The sequence below is a fragment of the Halyomorpha halys genome, unplaced genomic scaffold (assembly GCF_000696795.3).
Source record: "Halyomorpha halys isolate HHAL.00 unplaced genomic scaffold, Hhal_1.1 Scaffold366.1, whole genome shotgun sequence".
In the NCBI taxonomy this organism is placed as follows: domain Eukaryota; kingdom Metazoa; phylum Arthropoda; class Insecta; order Hemiptera; family Pentatomidae; genus Halyomorpha; species Halyomorpha halys.
The window spans coordinates 882966-903427 of NW_027107323.1; the positions used below are offsets into that span (position 1 = coordinate 882966).

A 20462-nucleotide genomic window follows, 5' to 3' on the forward strand; every position below is an offset into this window, starting at 1 on the left:
CCCAGGAAAAGATTCGTTCCCACTTTGAAAAACCTCAACAATTTTCCTCATCCAATAGATTGAAATAATACAATCTACCAAGATATGGGTATTTGGGCAAAATGATATAGAGATATATGAGATAAATAAAAATAGAAGAAAATGGATAAAATAAAAAAGATAAATACAAAATAAAACGGATACAATAAAAATTTTAAATATTAAATAAAATAGATAAACTAAAGAGATAAATATAAAATAAAACGGATAGAATTAAAGAGATAAATATAGATTATATTGGATAAATTAAAAAAAATTATATATACATATATATATAAATAAAAAAAATAAATAAAACAGAAAGGATAAAGTATTAGAGAAAATATAGAATAAAATGGATAAAGTAAAAAATATATACATGACAACACAAAATTATAATAAAAAAAAAAGAGAGAGAGGGATAAAAACATTCCATAACAATATTACAGTAGCATGCTATATTGAATACAAAAATCAATTAATCATTTGTAAAATTTTTTTGATAATGATTAAAACAGAGGTCGAAACGTCATAATAATAAAAATTTGTAACCAGAATACGATAGATTTTTATTTAATTCTAGAAGACTCTATAAAGCTTATAAGGTATACAAAAGAGTTAATCAAGAAATATTTTCTATCAAATCTAGATATAAATTAATTTGTAGCTGTAATTAAATCCATAGAAGATAATTATTAAAATAATGATTAGTTCCAATTGAAATTAATAATTAGTTTAAATCCATCACAAATACAACGGTAAATCAACTAGTGTTATTAAAATAATTTTAATAATTAGTTTAAAAATGTTTATTCTAATTGGTTTTTTAAATAATTGAACAACTAAACAATAACAATATTCGCTATGATGGAGGTATTCTAGAAGCCCTGATTTTCGACTTTCTATTGGTTGGTTCCTTCACAAGATAAATTACTCTGCCCACATTCCATTCTCGAACCGGGTTTCAGGAGTTGTGCGATCCTTAATATTAAGCAGATCTCAGTTCTGTTCCTTTGTGCATAACACTGTATCATAAACGACGGATTAGGAAAATAGGGAAATTTCAAAATCAAAAATCATAATTCGTAATTAAATGATTAAAATTTGGCCCTTACATTCTTATTTCTTACTTCCTTTGCATACGAGCAGTTGCGTCTAATACAACAATCATTTTTATAAATTTAAACTATTTTTAGGTTCTTATTCAAATAAAAAATATAATTTACTTAAAAAATATGCCTCCACAAAAAAGTCCAATAACAGAATTTTTTTAAAAACAAAATTTAATTTTATAGTTTTTTTATACATAAAGAATACAATATCTCTTGTTTCTAATAGGCAGCTTTCCATGATTTTGATGATTTCTTTAAATTCCTACTTCATTATAAAATAAAATATTTTATACTACTATTTATTCTTTTGCTCCATATTTAAATTTTCAATTAATGTGATTTAAGAGCGAAAAACAAAACTTACTTCACTAAAAGAAATTGTGATATTTAAGTCCATTGCTCTGGGTTTTTCTGTCCATTATGCTCTAAACATTTATATTTTCCTCAAAAAAGCGTAGAATTTAAGTCTGTTTTATAACTTTAAGACAGCAAAGTGGGTGCCGTGACCTCAAAGGGTTACATGGTTTTGCCAAAGGGGCCGCAAACGAATGTTACTTTCTCAAAATATTTTTTTTTTTTTAATTAAATTAAAATAACAAATATACAATGCATTCCAGTATGTACTTTTCAATGTTTTTTTCTTGTTTTCCTACAAACAGTTTTAAAATACATAGTAGAGTCAATTTAAAATTTTTTAAGGTCGACAAGGGTGCCGAAAAATTCTTGAATCCCAAAAAGGGGGCCGCGAAATGTTTTTAGACCAAAAAGGGTCCGGAGGGGATACGGTTTATGAATCGATATACTAGAAGACATCTGTGGGTCTTAGACGGATACACAAATACGTAAATATATTTCCAGCTACATTTGGGTAATCCCAGTGTTTGGATTAAATGAGCTGAAATTCGATATGTGTGGATCTTTTATTGGTAGATACCATACTAAGTAAATGGAAATGAATTACATTCAAAATTTCAGCATTTTCAAATATGTTTTCGCACAAATCTAATGACCGCCCGAATTGAATTAGTAGATTGAAAAATTTTATTTGAACTAAGCTTGGGATTCAGCATTGCATTTTAAGGGTCTCAATTTTCTTCTTTTTCCTTCCTATTTTATAACGGTTTTTAAGGCTTCAACAACACATTCACAGCACAATTTTCAAACAGAAATACAGAAAATATACAATTCTAGTGATGGTTTGATGTCTCCTGCTCACAATTTTCTTATTATTTTTTAAATATAAATTTTTAAGGGATAAATTTAAGAGGAAAAATGTAAATATAAATTTATATGATCACTTTTCTTTTATTTATTTTCTATTCGAGTTTATTACTCAAACACTAGAAAAATTATTATTTTTTTAATGCCAAAGGAATCAATTTGATATTATAATAGAACCTTCAAATGGAATATTTCTTTACAGATAAAACTGTAATCTTGCGAACTATGAAATAAGATCCAGGCATTTTTTTTCTAATTAAATATTAATAATTTATTAATTGAATATGGTCCGGGTGAGGTCAAAAAAACTTAAATAGTATAATCATTTACTATTTGAGTTTTTTTGACCACACCCGGACCATATTCCATTCACCTATACACACGGTCAATCAATAATCTTCCATTAATAATTTATTAAATGTTTCGATAATATACAGTTAAAATATTCCATAGTAGTTAGAATAATTGATGATTAATTCATAATTTTTCAGATAAACTCGTTGGTCCCGAATTTCAATTTTGTATCTTTATTTTTCCAAATTTAAAATAGACTAAAGAATTTACCTTTGAATAATAATACAAATTTACCAAATTTCGCAACTCCGAACGATGAGCTATAGCTATTTTTTTTCTGGATAAATCTTCTGAACTGTGGATGAATAAGTTGAGTGTAGCAATTGAATGGAAAGACTCATATATCGAAATCATATTCCTAAGGAATACAGTAAGACAGATTTCCCTTCGGGCAGGGAGCGCTTAGTACAGGATATACACCTAATTTTAATTTTAATTCTTGGTCTCTCCGTAACTTGACGCATAAGGTAGCGGTCATGCTCGCATAGAGTGGCCTGCATAAGGAGTTCCATACGGACATGAAAGGGTTCTATATCCGAGGCGCTACATCCTCAATGCACAATGCACACGGATTCATTATGATGCATGACTTCCTCGCGCAGGGATATTTCGAAAGACGCAGCATCATTGCTGTCCCATGGGAAGCTCTCTCAAGTCGCTTACGGTTAGTTGCATTTCTTTTTTTCTTTTTTTTATAGTAGTGTATAAAAAAGTTTTTTATATACAAACAAATATTTTGCGAAAGTTCAATTGAAGTCAAATATTTAACCTTATCAATTTTTTATACACATCATAACATATCAGTACACTAAAGTATATCAGTGAGACAATTAGTTAAGGGAGTGGAACAGCTCAGTGTGTAAGGCTATGAGAACTCCAAGGGCCCGGACTCTAATCCGGCTGTGATTATTTATTCTGTTACTGTAGCCGTTAATGCTGTGGGTTCGGGAGCCCTATTGAGGTCCACCCAGCCACTATAAAGAGGGTAACCCTAATATCTTGAAACAATCACGTCCTTGTATCTATAACATTTCTTTAAAAAAAAGTTCTTCCTAACAAAGTTCACTAACCCTTAATAGGATTTAGCAGTTCACATTATTAAAAATCAAATGAATTTGTTAGAGGAAATTTTGATAAATTAATTGCAATGCTTCAAATATACAAATCTCTAATAAATTATTTCGGAATATTTAACAGTAAAGGGATAAACCTCTTTAAAAAAAACTGGTTTTTAGTTATATTTTTCTAAAAATTAATAAATTTGTTTTAACATAGGTATAAATTTCTTAAAAATCATAATTATATCTCAAAATTATAAAATAAAATAATTTGAACCATATATACTTAATACCCTTAGGATTAGGAATCATCGGTCTCAGAATTATAGAGGAAGCATTTTAGTCTTGCTCAGATAAACTTATTTATAAACTCTTAAAAATTTTTTTTTTTTCATTTGAGGTTAATGACTTCCAATTTAATGAACTTTTTTATTAAAATTATCACCACATGGTACACAACGTTTCGGGACCACTGTCCCATATTCATGCACCTTAAGCCTATAACAATAACAAAACTATCATAACACCAATGTCCATCTCTATTCATTATAGTTCACACAATTATATTCACCTCATAATTTCTTCTAAGAAATCATGTCATAATTTGTGCATCTTCACTACTCCTTAGCACAGCCATCACTCTATATTCTTACTACCTCTTTGGACGTTATCTCATGTCTAGTGTGATGTATGGTTACCTCCCTGTTTTTTACATGTCCTGCTTTGTATTTAACATTAACTTAGTGATTTTTTACTTTAAAAAATTTCAATAAATTGGAAGTCATTAACCTCAAAAGAAAATTTTTTTAGGAATTGACTAACCAAACTTCCTATAGAGATAATCCAGATTATTTATAAACATTTTATTTATTACATCTTTTTAGTAGATCGAAAATTAATCTAAAATTCTTTAATATTTTCAATGAAAGGTCTATCATTAAGAGGGTATTTAAGTGGCTAAATAACGTTATCAGGGATTTCATTTATTTTTTTTAACAGCTTTCTATAAAACATTTTTCAGACTATACGAAAGTTTTTATTGCTTTAAGTTCTACTATCACCTGTATGAATATTGCCCACCATTTACGGGCATCCCGTATTCAAAGATGGTAACATACTTCTGTTAGTTATTATATTTATCTGAAAAATAATAAGTAAAAATGTTTAATCTAGATCTATACAGATGTTTTAAGTGTAGAAAAATATAAACGATACATAATAAACTAAAGTTAATTAATACATCAATCCCAGAATGATATTAACTCTTAAATACCCTTTTAATCCAATCCATACAATTAATAATATTTTAATGTTTTTACAATTAAGAAATCATTACATATAAAGTATTAAATTTTACAACTGTTCTATACTACATGAATATCATAATTAAAAGCTAATCTTAATAGCGAAGCAGATAAACAAAGTATTCTATTCACTACAATTATTTTCATATTGAACGATATGTTTAAAAATGTAATGAATAACGCATTCAGTACAACACAGAGGGAGGCGAACAATTTGTTAAGCTCAACAAAAACTGAGCAGATAAAGAAGAAAAAAAATCTTCCCGTTCTTCCCTACCATCAATACTTGGCCACTCAAATATTATGCACGGAATCGTTCATTGTAAAAAGTTCTGTTAAAAAAAAAAAAAAAAAAAAAAGGAAGAAGAAGTTAAATTCCTAAAATATGTTCTAGAGCACTTACAGAAATGATCGCATTCAATATTCCCTCTTTTCTTTTTTTTTATCTCTTCCGTCCACAACGATTATATATAAATAAAAAGATACTTCAATTTTATTCGGCAGCAAGTTTCAGAATAAAGATTAATTTTATTTCACATTCATTTCCTCTGAAACATCTCCTGTTCAATTTCTCTTTGATATCATAAGAAAATAAAACTGTAAATGAAAATCTATTCATAATTCCTCATAGTTTTATTGTAAAATATATTTCAGAATTCAGGTATTTGGACAGTAGGAATTCATCAAACAAGATAACGCTAATAAAGTAAATAAAAAAGAGATGGAACTGACTAAATTGAATAAGGAACTTCGGATTGTTACCTTTAAGTTAAACCGGCATAGATGTTCATATCGCTGCCTTGTTTTAATAATGACACATTTGACAAAAAATGATTAATTTTATTTTTTATTTGACTTATTCGATACATTACACTGTTGATTGGGATTACTTCGTGACTATCCAACTATATTCAGGACAGTCTGTAGGAGAACCACAGAAGAGACAGTAAAATCTTAGGAATACGTCCAATTCAAAATAAAATTAAAACTTTATTTTTCAACCTGGAAGTAAAATTATTCTCCAAGGCCAGTAAATAGCAGGTGGAGAGTACTGCTATCTCCAACGACCCAAGTTCGAATCCGGATGTAGCAGATAGTTATTATCTATTTCACTGTAGCCCTGAGTCAGCCCTGTGAGTTCGGTAGCCCTTCAGGGTTAACACAGCCTCATAAAATAGGTACCCTTAACTGGGGAAAAATCTAGCGGTTGAGCGTGAAAAAAACAGCTCCTTTTATAACCTTTGTTTTAAAAACAGTACTTCCTTAGAAAGTACTGCACCATTGAACCTTCATGGATTGTAGGAGTACAAATTAATTTTTTTTCAATAATCAATAATCAATGAAAATAAAAAATATTCAACTTTAAAATTATATATCGCAAGAAATTTTAGCCAGAAAGTAGGCTATAATTCAATTTAAAGAATTATACAACTTCTGGTTTATATGGTTATATGAAAATAATTAATACTGGCTAACGAAAATTTTTATAGCATCAGTAATTTTTGTTGGCTTGATACAAGCATAAGCAATGTCAAATTTAGAAAGGAAGATTACAAGGTTTTCTTACAAATTATATAAACTGAAATAAAAGAATGATCAAAATAATCAGTTTGTAGCTTATTATATTCTATTTTTTTTATTTATTTTTTAATTACGTGTGAGAAAATTTGGCATTTATTATTCTTACATTAAACCACAGATTTTTTTTTAAATGTGTGTGTTTGTATGTGTATATACAAGTATATGTATATACACATACATATATATATATATATATTTATTTATTTATTATACCTTATAGATGATCGATGAAAGTCGATGAAAAGATGTTTATTGAAAAACTTATATTAGTTCCTTGAAAATGGAAAGTCAAAAACCAAAATAATGAAAAACTAGTTAGTACATAATCACTTATAAAATTGGTATACAAATTATAAACTTTTTTCCAATTCCAATGAGGGTATAATTAGCAACGATATACTAATAATATGACTTATAGCAGAAAAAAATCTAATTAGTATTTAGTAACATAGTTTAAAAAGTAATTATTATAATAAAAGTTATAACAGTAAAAAGAAAAAAGGAAGTAATTGAAACTAATGTGTCAAGATTACTGTATTAATTATAATTGTTAAGTCAAGTAATTTATTTTTACATTTTATTTTTTATTTTTTTATTGTAATGACTAATGTTGTAGTGAATTAAAAGTTTTGAAAAAATAAAATTTGATTTCAGTTATTATATTACTTTTCCTTTAGAAACAGATTGATCAGTAATAAAACAATTTAATTACATATAACATAAAATATTATAATAGTCACCTATTGAGGAGGTTCCGAAATCAGTTAAGACAGTAACCGTTGGACCTCAGAGATTCAAGTTGGGGAATTTATTATCTGTGATCTGTGGTCACCCAGGATAATGACTTCGATCTTGAGATAAGTAGGAGAATAACTCTAGTGTGCCGCTTAAGATTAATAAAACAGTCCAAGCTTTATCTTTATAAAACCTTGGTACGCTCCGAACTTCTGTACGGTTCAGAGTGTTTACTACATCTAAGGCTCCTGATTTTCTCAAGAAAATTTCTGTTCTGACCTAACGGAAGTGTAAAAGTGTGAGAAGAATGGATGCGACGAACTAACAAGGAGCTATAAAATGCATTGGGGAGTTAGATTTCAGGACAATGGAGTTGAGAAGTTTAAAATATTCAGCGGATATCACCGATAAGGCGGGTGAAGAAATGCCAAAAATATTGCTAACACAGGCAATTGATTCGACAAGGAGAAGAGGGAGACCAAAGCTGAGATGATATTGATATTCAAGATATCACTAACTGTTTGGCGTCGGTACAAGTTTTTTTACAAGGGCATGACCAGTAGCTGGGTTATAGCACCGACTTACAAAAACCAAAGAAAAAAAAAAAAAAAACCTTGCTCTATTCAATAAATGGTGGTTCGTTGATTTATAAACGCATTTTGTTTAGGATAGAATAGACTGTGATTATTAATCTCTTGCTCAAAATTTGTATTATTTTTTCCATCTTCAGTACTTGGAAGTTCTTAATATATTCTAAACAATGTGTCAAACAAACATAAGAAGAAATAATATAATAAATCATTAACAAAAGTATATTCTTTGATAAAATAAAATATTTCCTACTTGACCGAATGTGGGGAATCGTTAAAAAAGAAGACAAAATCACTAGATTTATTTTTTTAGAAATATAACTTAAATGTTTATAAGTTATGAAAATAAATGATCAAATAATAGATTTGTTTGTAATATTTTGCGAAGAAAATTCCAATAGTTTGAAAATCCTCTCAAGAATGAAACATGTCTCATTAGAAGAAAGCTTACCTAAAAAGACACACATCTCATTAACCTCCAGGCGTAAAGCAATTAAGCTACCACCTATAAATCTTAATGAGTCAGCTACACAAAGAGAAGTAATTAACAGCTAAGCTGTTAATGAAGATGGCTTATATTTTACTAAATGATATACTTGCGGAGTCGAAAAATAAATAAATTTCTTAAATATAAAATAAAATAAAATTTAAAAATGCGAAAATACTAATACAGTAATAGTTATAAGGGAGTGATTTTTTTTAACCCACTTACACCCTTCAGCATTTCATGAACCTTTAAATTACTTATGTGATTTCCTATGAATTCCTTTAAATAACAAAAATACTTTCAATTAAACAAGTAAAATCATCTTATATTTTAATTAATCAATTGCCAACAGCAAAAGAATCGATTAGTAATCGAGGTAATTAATAATCGATTTAAAAATTACTTTGGAATATACTTTTTCAAACTCATTTTAATTATTGATAATAAATTGTGCAGTGACATTATGAGTAAATTAAACTCATCTCAAGCAATACTTCTAGTTTTATTTACTTAGATAATCTATTCGAAACCTGGACGAAAAACCCTTCCCCTAATTGACCAAAAATGAATTTTATATTATTTTTAAGTCAATAAAAATATTCCCTCTCCTTTTCTAGCATATTGTTTCATCGCTTAAGCAGAAAGCAAATTCTAATAAAGCCAACAGATGTATAGATCTTATAAATAAATACAAGTCACTGTAATAAGTATTTTTGTTGTTTTATTTTTTTAATGCTTGAGAAATATTATAACTGCTATTTAATTTATTTTAATTAAATCTGTAGATTCTTAGAGAAAATTATTGATATGCAGATATTAAAAATAAAATTTGATTTAAAATCACTCATCGCCAAGTTTTATTTTTACTATTTTTTTTTTATGTTGTGATAAAAATATTTCAAATTAGAAACAAAATTTAATTCGTTTTAATTTTAATCGACATTTAATAATTGATTTCGAGAGTGCCAAATTTCTTATTTATGCCAAGTATCTTGTTACGAAAACATGTTTACAGTAATTATGATTAAATTCTATCATACGTCTTTCAAATGATTTACAGTAGATCTTTCATCACTGTTTACTCATACCAATTGTTGATAAGCATTATAATCCTAATAAAATATAAGATTTTTATAAAAAAAAATTTACACTATGCCTTATATCGTTATGTGCTTACAGCACTATGTATTAGTGCTGATCAACAATTTGGGGCTATCAATTTTTTTTTTTATTTCTGTAAGTAATTTTCATTTAAAGGACCATATAATTTGTTTATCTATCTCTTTTCTGGTGATCAAACATTATACTTTAACAAGTATACTGATACCCAGTTTGATATCTATGCCACAATTATAGGTGGAAACTCAATCACAAATCATAATAATAAAAACCGGAAGGTTCGATGTCGAAACCACTACTGATGCACTATGACGCCCGTTCAAATCTAAATTCACAAGATCACTCTTGGCGCATTCTCTTTCCTACGTTTCTACCTAACCCTCGGACCTACACGTTGGACCAGTGTTTTTTACTTAATGCAAGAAGCTAAGCTTAACACATGTAAATTACCGTGGAAAGGATAGTAATTTTATGAATTCTTATAAGTTTTTGGGCAGAGAGCGTATGGCCATCCATTCCTGCCGGAACCGTGCCCCTAAGACATTACCTCCCCCCCCCCCCCATAACTCCTATTTCTGAATTTATGTTTTTTAGCATGAATATATATACCAATATATATTTTGATTCTGTACTGTTTCCTTCTTCGTAAGTGGAGTACATTTTAAGGAGTTTTTGAGTGGTAATTTTGTTGTAGTGGACGATCTTTGAATTTTATAATGCTAAAACCCCTAGAAAGCGACGGTCCTATATCACTTTTGAAATATTTGCTTAAAATGGGACAAGTAGACTTCAGGATCGTTAAATCGAGCATTATTTAAGAAGCGCCTGAAATTGCAAAACGGCGTGAAACACTCTTCTCCCACCCTCCGCGGTAGCCATACTTATTTGACTTTTCAAACAGACAATTATAGCGAGTAGGTTGGTCGATATACATGTGTCTCTACAAGAGGAGATCAAAACACAAAAAAAAAGGCAATTCACCCCGGCCGGACCCACTCCATTAAGCCCCCCTAAAGCAACAGTTCTATATCACTTTTGAGATATTAGTTTAAAACGAGAAGAGAAGACTTAAAGATAGTTAAATCCAGCAATATTTAAAAATTGCCTGAAATAGAAAAAAGGCGAAAAATCTAAGCGATATCGAAACCGAAATTTCCTGCAATTATTTCCTCATTAATTTGGTTTTTCTAAGTCACCGTAAACTCCAATTATAATACTTAAATTTCTCTGCCAATTCAAATTTATTTCCTCCCATATTTAGGATACCTCTAACCACCTCAATTGTTGTCGTTGTTTGCTGCTAACCTTATATTCTGTTATATCAGTATTCATTTCAAGATCTGGTTCTTTACTAGCTTTTACCAATACAGTTAGTTGTATTTAGTTTTATAGTTTGCTCAACCTCTTCAGGTAACAGTAGTTAAAATATCTATTAGTAGATTAGCATAACCATCTACGGATATTTTACCACCCAGAGATAAACCTGAGATAAGGTCCGGCATCTTGCTACTGATGTTTAAAAATAAAAAAAACTTTATTATTTTTAAATATTAAAATTAAAATTTGATGTTTTCTGACTTATAATTTTAATAAATAAATAAATTTATCTTTCAACACTCGTTTAGATCCCTTTTTTTAAACCCAATACCCTAAGGAAATTGAAATGTTTACAAAATAGAGGTATCTGAATTGTTATAAATAGACCACTTCAATTTTTAAGCAGTTTATGATTAATGATGATAGATAGATTATGATTCATCCTCACTAATATACTACTGTTATAAATAGTATATTTTTATTTAGATTATAATATAAATTGTTATTAGATTAATTTTTATTAATATATTCTTGTTTGAGAAATATAGGTCCAACGTTTAGTGTAACCACTTAGGTCATTTTCAAGGATACCTTTACTTTGTTGTCATTTTTTCTTTTAAAATTCTTAAAAATGCCGGCTAATTGCCTTTGTCCCATATGATTTCTTCTGTATAATTCATTCCTAAATTTAAAATTTGTACTAACCACTTTGGAAGGTTTTTAAAAAGAATAAAGTTGAGAAAAAGGATCAATATTGTATTTAAATAAAATAAATTGTTATTTTTAGTATATTCATTTCACCTAATACTTTCTTATTGTTATGAAAGAGGAAACCTTCATCAAATCCAGAGACATAAAATATCTCTCACACACTTAAACTTCCCGATTTTTTTTTTAGTCATCTCAAATAACATCTTTCGGGTAAATTGCAAGAATTTAGAATCCAAGTTACAGCCCCCGTAATTTATTCATTACGATTCTTTGTTGTTCGGATACGCCATAACCCTTGGGTAGTAAAACAAACATTTAAAAAAGTTCAGACAATAAACCGCAACCTCGGCTAGGCGACAACTATATTATCCAAGGACGGACACAGCTGATAAAGAGAAGGTCGAGAAAGTAAATTGCGTATTCTACTCCACTAACGTCCAATAACCAATGAATATTCACGTACTTTCATTAAAATGTCTCCAATAACCAATAAGCCTCATCGACTGACAGCTTTCACGACACCTGCCCCGAATCCTTGACGAGACTGTATAATTAATTTTATAGTCACAACCCTTTTCCAATCTAAATGTAGATGGTCGTTATCAAAGTAAACCACGAGGATTATATTCTAGTAATTTATAAATGTTATATACTATCTTCATTAGTAAATCCATAAAAAATCATAATCATATCTTCCAATCAGGGAGGGACTGACTTAAATTTTACTGAATTTTTAGAGGGTAGATAATATTAATAAAAGGCTTGAGAATTTTACTAAACCCAATATCCTTACTATCTTATTCGCCGTCATACTATCACCTGATTACATTTACGATAGTTCATGCAATTTGGCGTTGTGTTGCGTTCCAAATTCTTCAGTTAGCTTATCCTTCTGCGGTCCAAATATTTTATTTTCATAAACTTTAAGGCGTTGTTCCGCTCACAATGTAAGAGGCCACGTTCACATCCTAATAGAACATTTCCGATTTAGCCCTTTCTAATAAGTCTCATATATCTTCAAAAACCCTCTAGTTTCTAACCTTGCTTCCACTTCAACGACTTATGAGACTGAAAAGAAAATGGCATCCTGACCTTTTAATATAGACACGTTTTTTTAGTGCAAGCTACAGTAACTATCTGCATACGTCACATGGTTCATTGTTCACATTTACCTATTGATTTTTTTTTAGTTTTAATACTGCTGTCACTCTCAATAAAAAAAAATAGATAAATATTTTTCTGTTTTACATAACAAAATTAACTTACCATCAAATCAAGAGAGAAATGTTTTATTTTGCCATGCTGCCCAAATACATTGGGTTGCTACAATACAGCATACCAATCAATCCATGACTGGACATGTTATTTACAACAATACTTATAATAAAATGAATATATACAATTTATTATACCTAAAGATATAAGAGGTATTTATAATTGGCAATAATGACAAGCCTTGAAAATGTAAAAGTTACTCGATTAATAGCGGATAGATATCAATTTAAATTTACATAGTAATAAAGTTAAAGACTAAAAACATATAAAGAAAACATAATAATCATAATAAAAGCATACTTAAACCCCAAGGTTCGATGCCAATAACACCAATCGTTATCTAGATACGTGGCTAGTAACACCTCTCCAAATCTAAATCTACTTAATCAGTCATAATGCGATTGCGGTAAACCAATACATAGTTCCAACATTATGGTTCATTAAAGGATGTGACTCTTGCAAGCTTACAACATTTATGGTTCAGCAATAAATATTTGTTATCTTGTGTTGACATTGAGGCACTATCAGTGAATCGCGGCCGTAACCAGTGAAATATTTAAAACATAACATATAGGAAAATGTTTAGGATAAAGGTATTAGCATGTCTTTAGTTTTATTTTTCTTATGACCTTTTGTAAGACTGTTTTTATGTCAATATTATAATAATACTATTACTCCGGTTAACTCGTTTTTTGTTAATCGTTTTTTGCCCCAAATATTTTACTTAATACTTTTACTTAATATTCATAAACCTTATCGTGCTGCTCTTAAGCTGCTCTCGGAGAATTTAGAAGGCTACAACACTGACTTGAGATAACTGCCCCGGACAAAGTGGGGAGTAAGATGATCGTGTAAGGTTGTGGAACGTAACGAACGGATCCCTACAATTTTAATAAATACTGATCCGACGGGTAAACGTCCAAGGAGTAGACCGAAGCGTAGGTGGGAGCAATGCATCAAGATTGATCTGGTAGATTTGGGTTTGGAAGAATTCCATTGGGTAGATGTGTGTAACCAGTGATTGGTGGTATTGGCATACAACCTTAGGGTTCGGTAAGCGTTTATTAGTATTATTATAATATTGACATAAAAAAGTCTTAAAAAAGGTCATAAGAAAAATAAAACTAAAGACATCTTAATACCTTTATCCTAAACATTTTCCTATAAGTTATGTTTTAAATATTTCACTGGTTACGGCTGCGATACACTGATAGTACCTCAATGTCAACACAAGATAAAAAATATTTATAGCTGAACCATAAATGTCGTAAGCTTGCAAGAGTCACATCCTTTAATGAACCATAATGTCGGAACTATGTATTGGGTTACCGCAATCGCATTGTGACTGATTAAGTAGATTTAGATTTGGAGCGGTGTTACTGGCCACGTATCTAGATAACGATTGGTGTTATCGGCATCGAACCTTAGGGTCTAAGTATGCTTTTATTATGATTATTATGTTTTCTTTATATGTTTTTAGTCTTTAACTTTATTACTATGTAATTTTAAATTGATATCTATCCGCTATTTATCGAGTAACCTTTACATTTTCAACTAGCCACTCGTAGGCTTGTCATTCTTTTAAATTTATATTATATCATTATATTAAATTTTAAAATATCATAAACAGGCTTCCATAGAAATCCAGTCCCTGTTTATTTATTTTTTTTTTTTTTGGAACAACTTGAAAACTATAGGTCTCCCAGAGTTTTTCATCGAACCAATATTAATGAAGATGAACTAAACAAGTTTTGTATTAAATTTTGCACTCAATCAGATAAATACATTTGAGTGGACATACCAGTTATTTTGAAAACAGCTTTGATCACCTAAATTGGAGTAAATACAATGCAATCAGGATTTGTTTTATTCATTTAATGTATATTCTATTCTGACTACGTAGTACATGTAAGAGAAAAAATCTTCCTAATTGATGAACAAACGATATATTATATAACGATATAACGAACAACTATACATATTTTGGCTAAAAAAAATTGAATTAAAGGATGGATTAAACCCTTTAGTGATAAATTATATCAAAAACTTATTAGCAATGTTATGTTATCAAAAATATAAATACTTGTACTATCTGACATAGGCAGAATGTGACGCACTGCCGAAATCCCCTGTCTCAATATCCTTGTTCCGAAGTTAATCTCGTTCATCAACGAGATGATACCACGAGGGATTCAAGCCAAGGTCTCAGAGCAATCGACCATATTAATACTCTCTGACATATCTTTAACGAGAACTGGGGAACGAACCGTAATGCTGTCGTGTCCGTTGTTTCGTGAGAGGTGTCTTCTACGGTTACGTCTTGGCACTTTCAGCGAGAAGTACTAAAGCGTAAACATTATAATATCATGCCTTAGTACGTAATTAGAATACGATAAAGAAAGAAAAACGTTTGAATAGAAGGGCTAAAAGATTCGGCTACATATATTACTATCGACCTATCACAAAAATAATATTATTACCACGATTCCTTGGGATTAATTGTATAGATAATATTTATTTAAGAATAAATACGTGCGTACTTGACAACTCGACATGACAATGATTATATCCAGAGATTACTTTCCGATTACTGTTATTTGAATCTGCAGAAATTAAACTACAATCTCGATTACTAATATCAACTAATTAATAGACCATTGAAACTTTAATAATGATCAGTAATTACCATTACAAGATTAATTAAAGTAATCACAATTACAAATTACAGTAAAGTGTAATTGCGATTATTTTTGTTCCTCACTGTTTCCATAAATAAAGATCTCTCTTAAATATTTTTTTGTCATACGGAGGGGGGATTTTTTTTTTATCCTAAGGTAATTGACGTATTCTAACTAGAGTGGGAGGAAAACTTTTTACCATTGCAAATGGTACAGATACTATTATCTTCAATGGAAACAAGAGTACTTAGATATGAAGACTACAATAACTGCTCAGAGATATTACTAGGAATTTAAAAAAAAAAATAATTACATACATACAAAAGCACCAACATTTTAAGTAGATTCAGGTACAAGTATTTCGGCTCCACTGACGTAATGATCAATTTACTGATCCCACCAGCGTACAACTGTGTAACATGGAGCTTACTGCTGAGGCCTAATCTCTAATATACTAACAAGAAAGCGCAATCGATAGATAACAAAACGTACTATAGCTTGAATAAATCGATGGGAATGAAAACAATTAATTAAAAAGAATTAATGAATGAACTAACATAAAAATAAAAGAATGATTAAAAAATAAAAATTAATAATAAAATCTTAATACATGATTTTAATCATTCATCTTAATACACAGTCATTTCAGAAATATGTATGAGAAAAAATATAGTACAATGTAAAAGATTTGAGAAAGGCTGGCGTTGAGTATAAGAAAATAGTAGTTGTATATATATAAATATTATTTACATATAAAATATTATACGTATACTTATTGCACTTAAATTATTATTTCACTTATAAACACACGGACGAAAGCAGAAAAAAGTGGTAACAAATAATTTTAAATACCTGTCAACAGGTAGCCAGCCAGTCTGGTATGAGAATTACTGTTTTTTTTTTTTTTTGTAGTGACTCTCATAAAGTTATTCGATATCGAACCATCATATTGGTCCCATCAGTTTACTTGTAAAAAATAATATTAAAAATTCCGATCTCAGCAAGTGGTGTATGTGTTTTAAAAATGATAAGTCTTTGTTAGAGAAAAAAAATAATCATACACTATTTATAGTCTATATAAATATATTTGTAGGAATCTCTTATAAGTACATTTATTTAATTTAAGAGTTTATTTCTGTAAATTTAATAAACATAAAAACCTCTAATTTTTTATAACAAGGTTGTAAAATTTTCACATTTTGTATCATTAAAATGTTATTTAAAGAAACAACTTTTTAAAAAACAGAAGTTTAAAAGTTTTTTTATTGACGTATATGGTTAAAAACAAGAAAATTTAATATATCAAAATTCTAGAAAGTAGAGGTTTTTTATTTTGGCAAATTGAAATTCTATTCCAAGCGTATTAGAAGCGTAGTATAAAACGTATTCTGATTATTTCAAAATTAAAATTTTTTCCTGTTCAAATAGATGTTAAAATCAACATTTTCAATAAAAATTTAACTTATCTGCATTGGATGCTCACAATATAATTTCTAAATAATAACTACTTAATAAACTTAAATATGGAGAAAATAAATTTTGATAAAAAAAAAGTCCCTATTTATGCTTTAAACAGCTTCTTTACTAAGATCTTGAATAGTCTGATTAAATACCACACAATCAAACTCTTAACATTCAAGTAAGGAGGTTTATTACTGTTTTTAGAATGCAATTGGGTTGAAACATTGCTAAAAATGTTTAATTGTAGGAAGATAGTCCGGGTGGCGGTCAATAAAGGTATCAAAATAGTAGAAAAAAACTATTTATTGTTAACCGTTTTGCCCTACTTTGCAGAGCTTCGTCAGGGCTGTTAGATTGAAACAAAGATGACAATCCAGTTTGGTTGTCTTTTTAGTCTCTTTTGCTTGCTTAACAATAAATAGTTTTTCTACTATATTGATTCTTTTATTGACCGGACTTTCTTCCTGCAATCCACTTGATACGGTCAACTATTTTCTTCGAATATGTATCAACAAACACGGGCGGTTGTAATCGGGTGAAACGTTGGTTAATAATAATTAGTTTGTTTTTTTTCTACAATTTTGATACCTTTATTGACCGCCACCTGGACTATCTTCCTACAATCTACTTCATACGGTCAATTATCTTCTTCCTAAATAAAAATGTTTAATGTTTTAATATTGAAAGAGCTTAATTCAACTAATGGAATGTAATAGGCCAAGAAACTAAAATCTGTTGTAGTTGCTTATACAAATATATTTTTATACAATAGTTTATAAATATTTGTAAACAGCTGAAGTACAAAGTTGACTATAACAAGCTCTGAACGGGCGGCCATTCATGCTATGCAAATCAGCGTCCTGAGTCCTCACCTTCCTGTACTCTTTCCACTGACTAGTTTTTTTTTTTTCACAGTGTATTTTTAATCCGGACACCACGCAGGTGTCCTTGGTCCTTGCTTAGTATAGTTATTTCAGGATATTTTTTCAAACCAAACAACCCATTCAAACCTGATTTGGCCCCGAAACCAAATTTTGAACGTACATTTTTAATAATTTTTCAATCAAAAAAATTTAAGAACTACTATAAACGCCATCTGAAACGAAGGATTTCGCGCCCCACGCTGATACATAAACATAACCGCTGAATAAACATAACACTTGATAATTTTTCATCGTTTATACATTCATTTATGAACTTACAAAAGCATACAGATGGTTTGATAATTGGCAAAAATTAAGGGATAATTAAAAAAGCATTAACAACAGTCATTTTCTTCCGTATAAATTATTGATGAAGTGTATGCAAATAAGCTCCTCCTTTCTCCTCTCCTTCAAAAACTTAAAAACCATACTTCCAGTAATATACAAAGTGCCTAAACGTCTTTAGATATTAATTTATCAGTTATAATCAGTATCAGTATTTGTATCTACATCACGCATTCCACTATTGTAACGCTACATATCTCTACGTCGAGATGTAATGCATTACTATAACCATTTTTTACCGGTTTATTATTATCAAATATTTTTATTGAACAGCTTATGCTTTATCCAGTGGTATGTATGTCTATCTCCTAGACCAGGAGTTCTCAACCCTATCTCCATCTATTTTAAAAATTTGTTGTTCTTAATTTTTGCCTTCCCTGTTTAAATGTTTTTTTTTTTTTTTTGGAAAATCTAAAAAATAACGATAACTTAAACACGAGTCCATCAATCTACGCAAAACTTGAAGACGTGTGAAGGGTGGTAAGAATTGAGTCATGAAAATTCATCGCACCAGATTTTTTCATAAAGCAAATTGGCATTTTTTCAATAAAATATTGTATACTTTTTTAAAATATCTTATAATTAATTGGCAATATAGGTGATATAGTTTGATTACAGTAATTAATTTAAATTATATCATTTTCTGTTTTCCTATTATTCAACATTTTTGTTTTACGTTGTCTACTGAAGATTGAAGAGTTATCAATACAAGATTTTATAAGTTTTACTTTTATTTAGCTATATGTGGAATATATAGTAAGGGAGAGGATTGCGATAGCCCCTATAATACACAAAAAATACACGTTTTGAATCCAAATAACCATGACTCAAAAAAAAAGACAGGTATACGCCTAAGATATAACAGAAACTTTTTAAATTAAATCATCTGGCCTGTAAAACAAATTCAACACAATTTCTCGATTTTCTCAAAAATGGCTATAACGATTTTTATAACCAGAATCTATTACATCAGCTAGGTATTATCTTCATTGAAACACTATGGCAGAGAATTTTCCGTTATATTAATTAATTTAAATGCCTAATTCTTAAAAAAATGGAAAGATTTCTCTAAAATACTTTTAATTTGTATGATATCAAATAATTAACCATTGCTCATTGTTAGCAGCATGGGCGTACCTAGTGGGGGGGCACCTACCCCCCTTAAAAGTGAAAAAAATAATAATTAACTAATGCTACAATAATATATAATTTTGGTTTCATTCCCCTAAAAAGTCACAACCTCAGTGGCTATGGCCTGCCTGTTTTACAAGAATTTTCATAGCACCAGACAAAATCTTTAAGTGTCTTTAATATTTATTTGAAAAGAATTAAGCATCTATCATTGTTAATAGCAATAAACAACGCATGGATATAAAATATAAAATAATTTTATAATTACTGTTTTTCATGGAAGTTATTACAATAAACATATTTTTATTTTATTTAGATATACAAAATATATAATAAGATTTTCATCCTGAATAATAAAGAAATTGCAGATTTGAAGAATGCAAAGACTAATTTTATCTCAAAGTAGTAAATGAATGTTGTGCGATGAGCGCACTAGATTAATAATAAATCTACTAATTGCATGACAATATAAGCGAATTTTTTCGATGATACAATGACTACTAAACATAAACTGAAACAATATAAAGTAGGTATTATATATAGCATAGCATCTTACGCTTTTCTGTTAATAGTTTAAACATATTTTTCCATTTTTTAACAATAACAAAAATTGCAGTGATGATAACACTGCATTAAACTTATTTTATACTCATTATGGTATATAATTAGTACAATATATACTCAGTATTAACGCTTATAAAGGTATTATTAATTGGCAATATTATTGACAATATCCACCCAATTTACATTAACTATAAGCCCATTGGTGCCCAAGACTTGGAATATGGCCCATAAAGTGGACTCCTGTCCTAGACTGATGGTAAGGAGGGCTTCATTAAAAAAACGAAAAAACAATAAGCATATATTTATTCGGATATAAACATCTATTCAAACTCATCTTCTATAATCGTAAGGAAATGTGATTTAATATTCTATACCTTTCGTCAAAACAACTGTTTTATTTTTATCCATGCTACTATTCCAAGAGTCGAGGAGAAAAAGAAGTCAGTTGTTTTACCCCAATTTTTGAAACTATATATAG

At 29.2% G+C, this 20462-nt stretch overlaps 1 protein-coding gene across 2 annotated transcripts in view; it reads right to left on the reverse strand.

Annotated features, from left to right (window-relative positions):
• Positions 1-20462, reverse strand: part of LOC106681816 (uncharacterized) — a 150521-nt gene that overhangs the window by 111277 nt on the left and 18782 nt on the right. The window lies entirely within an intron of this gene.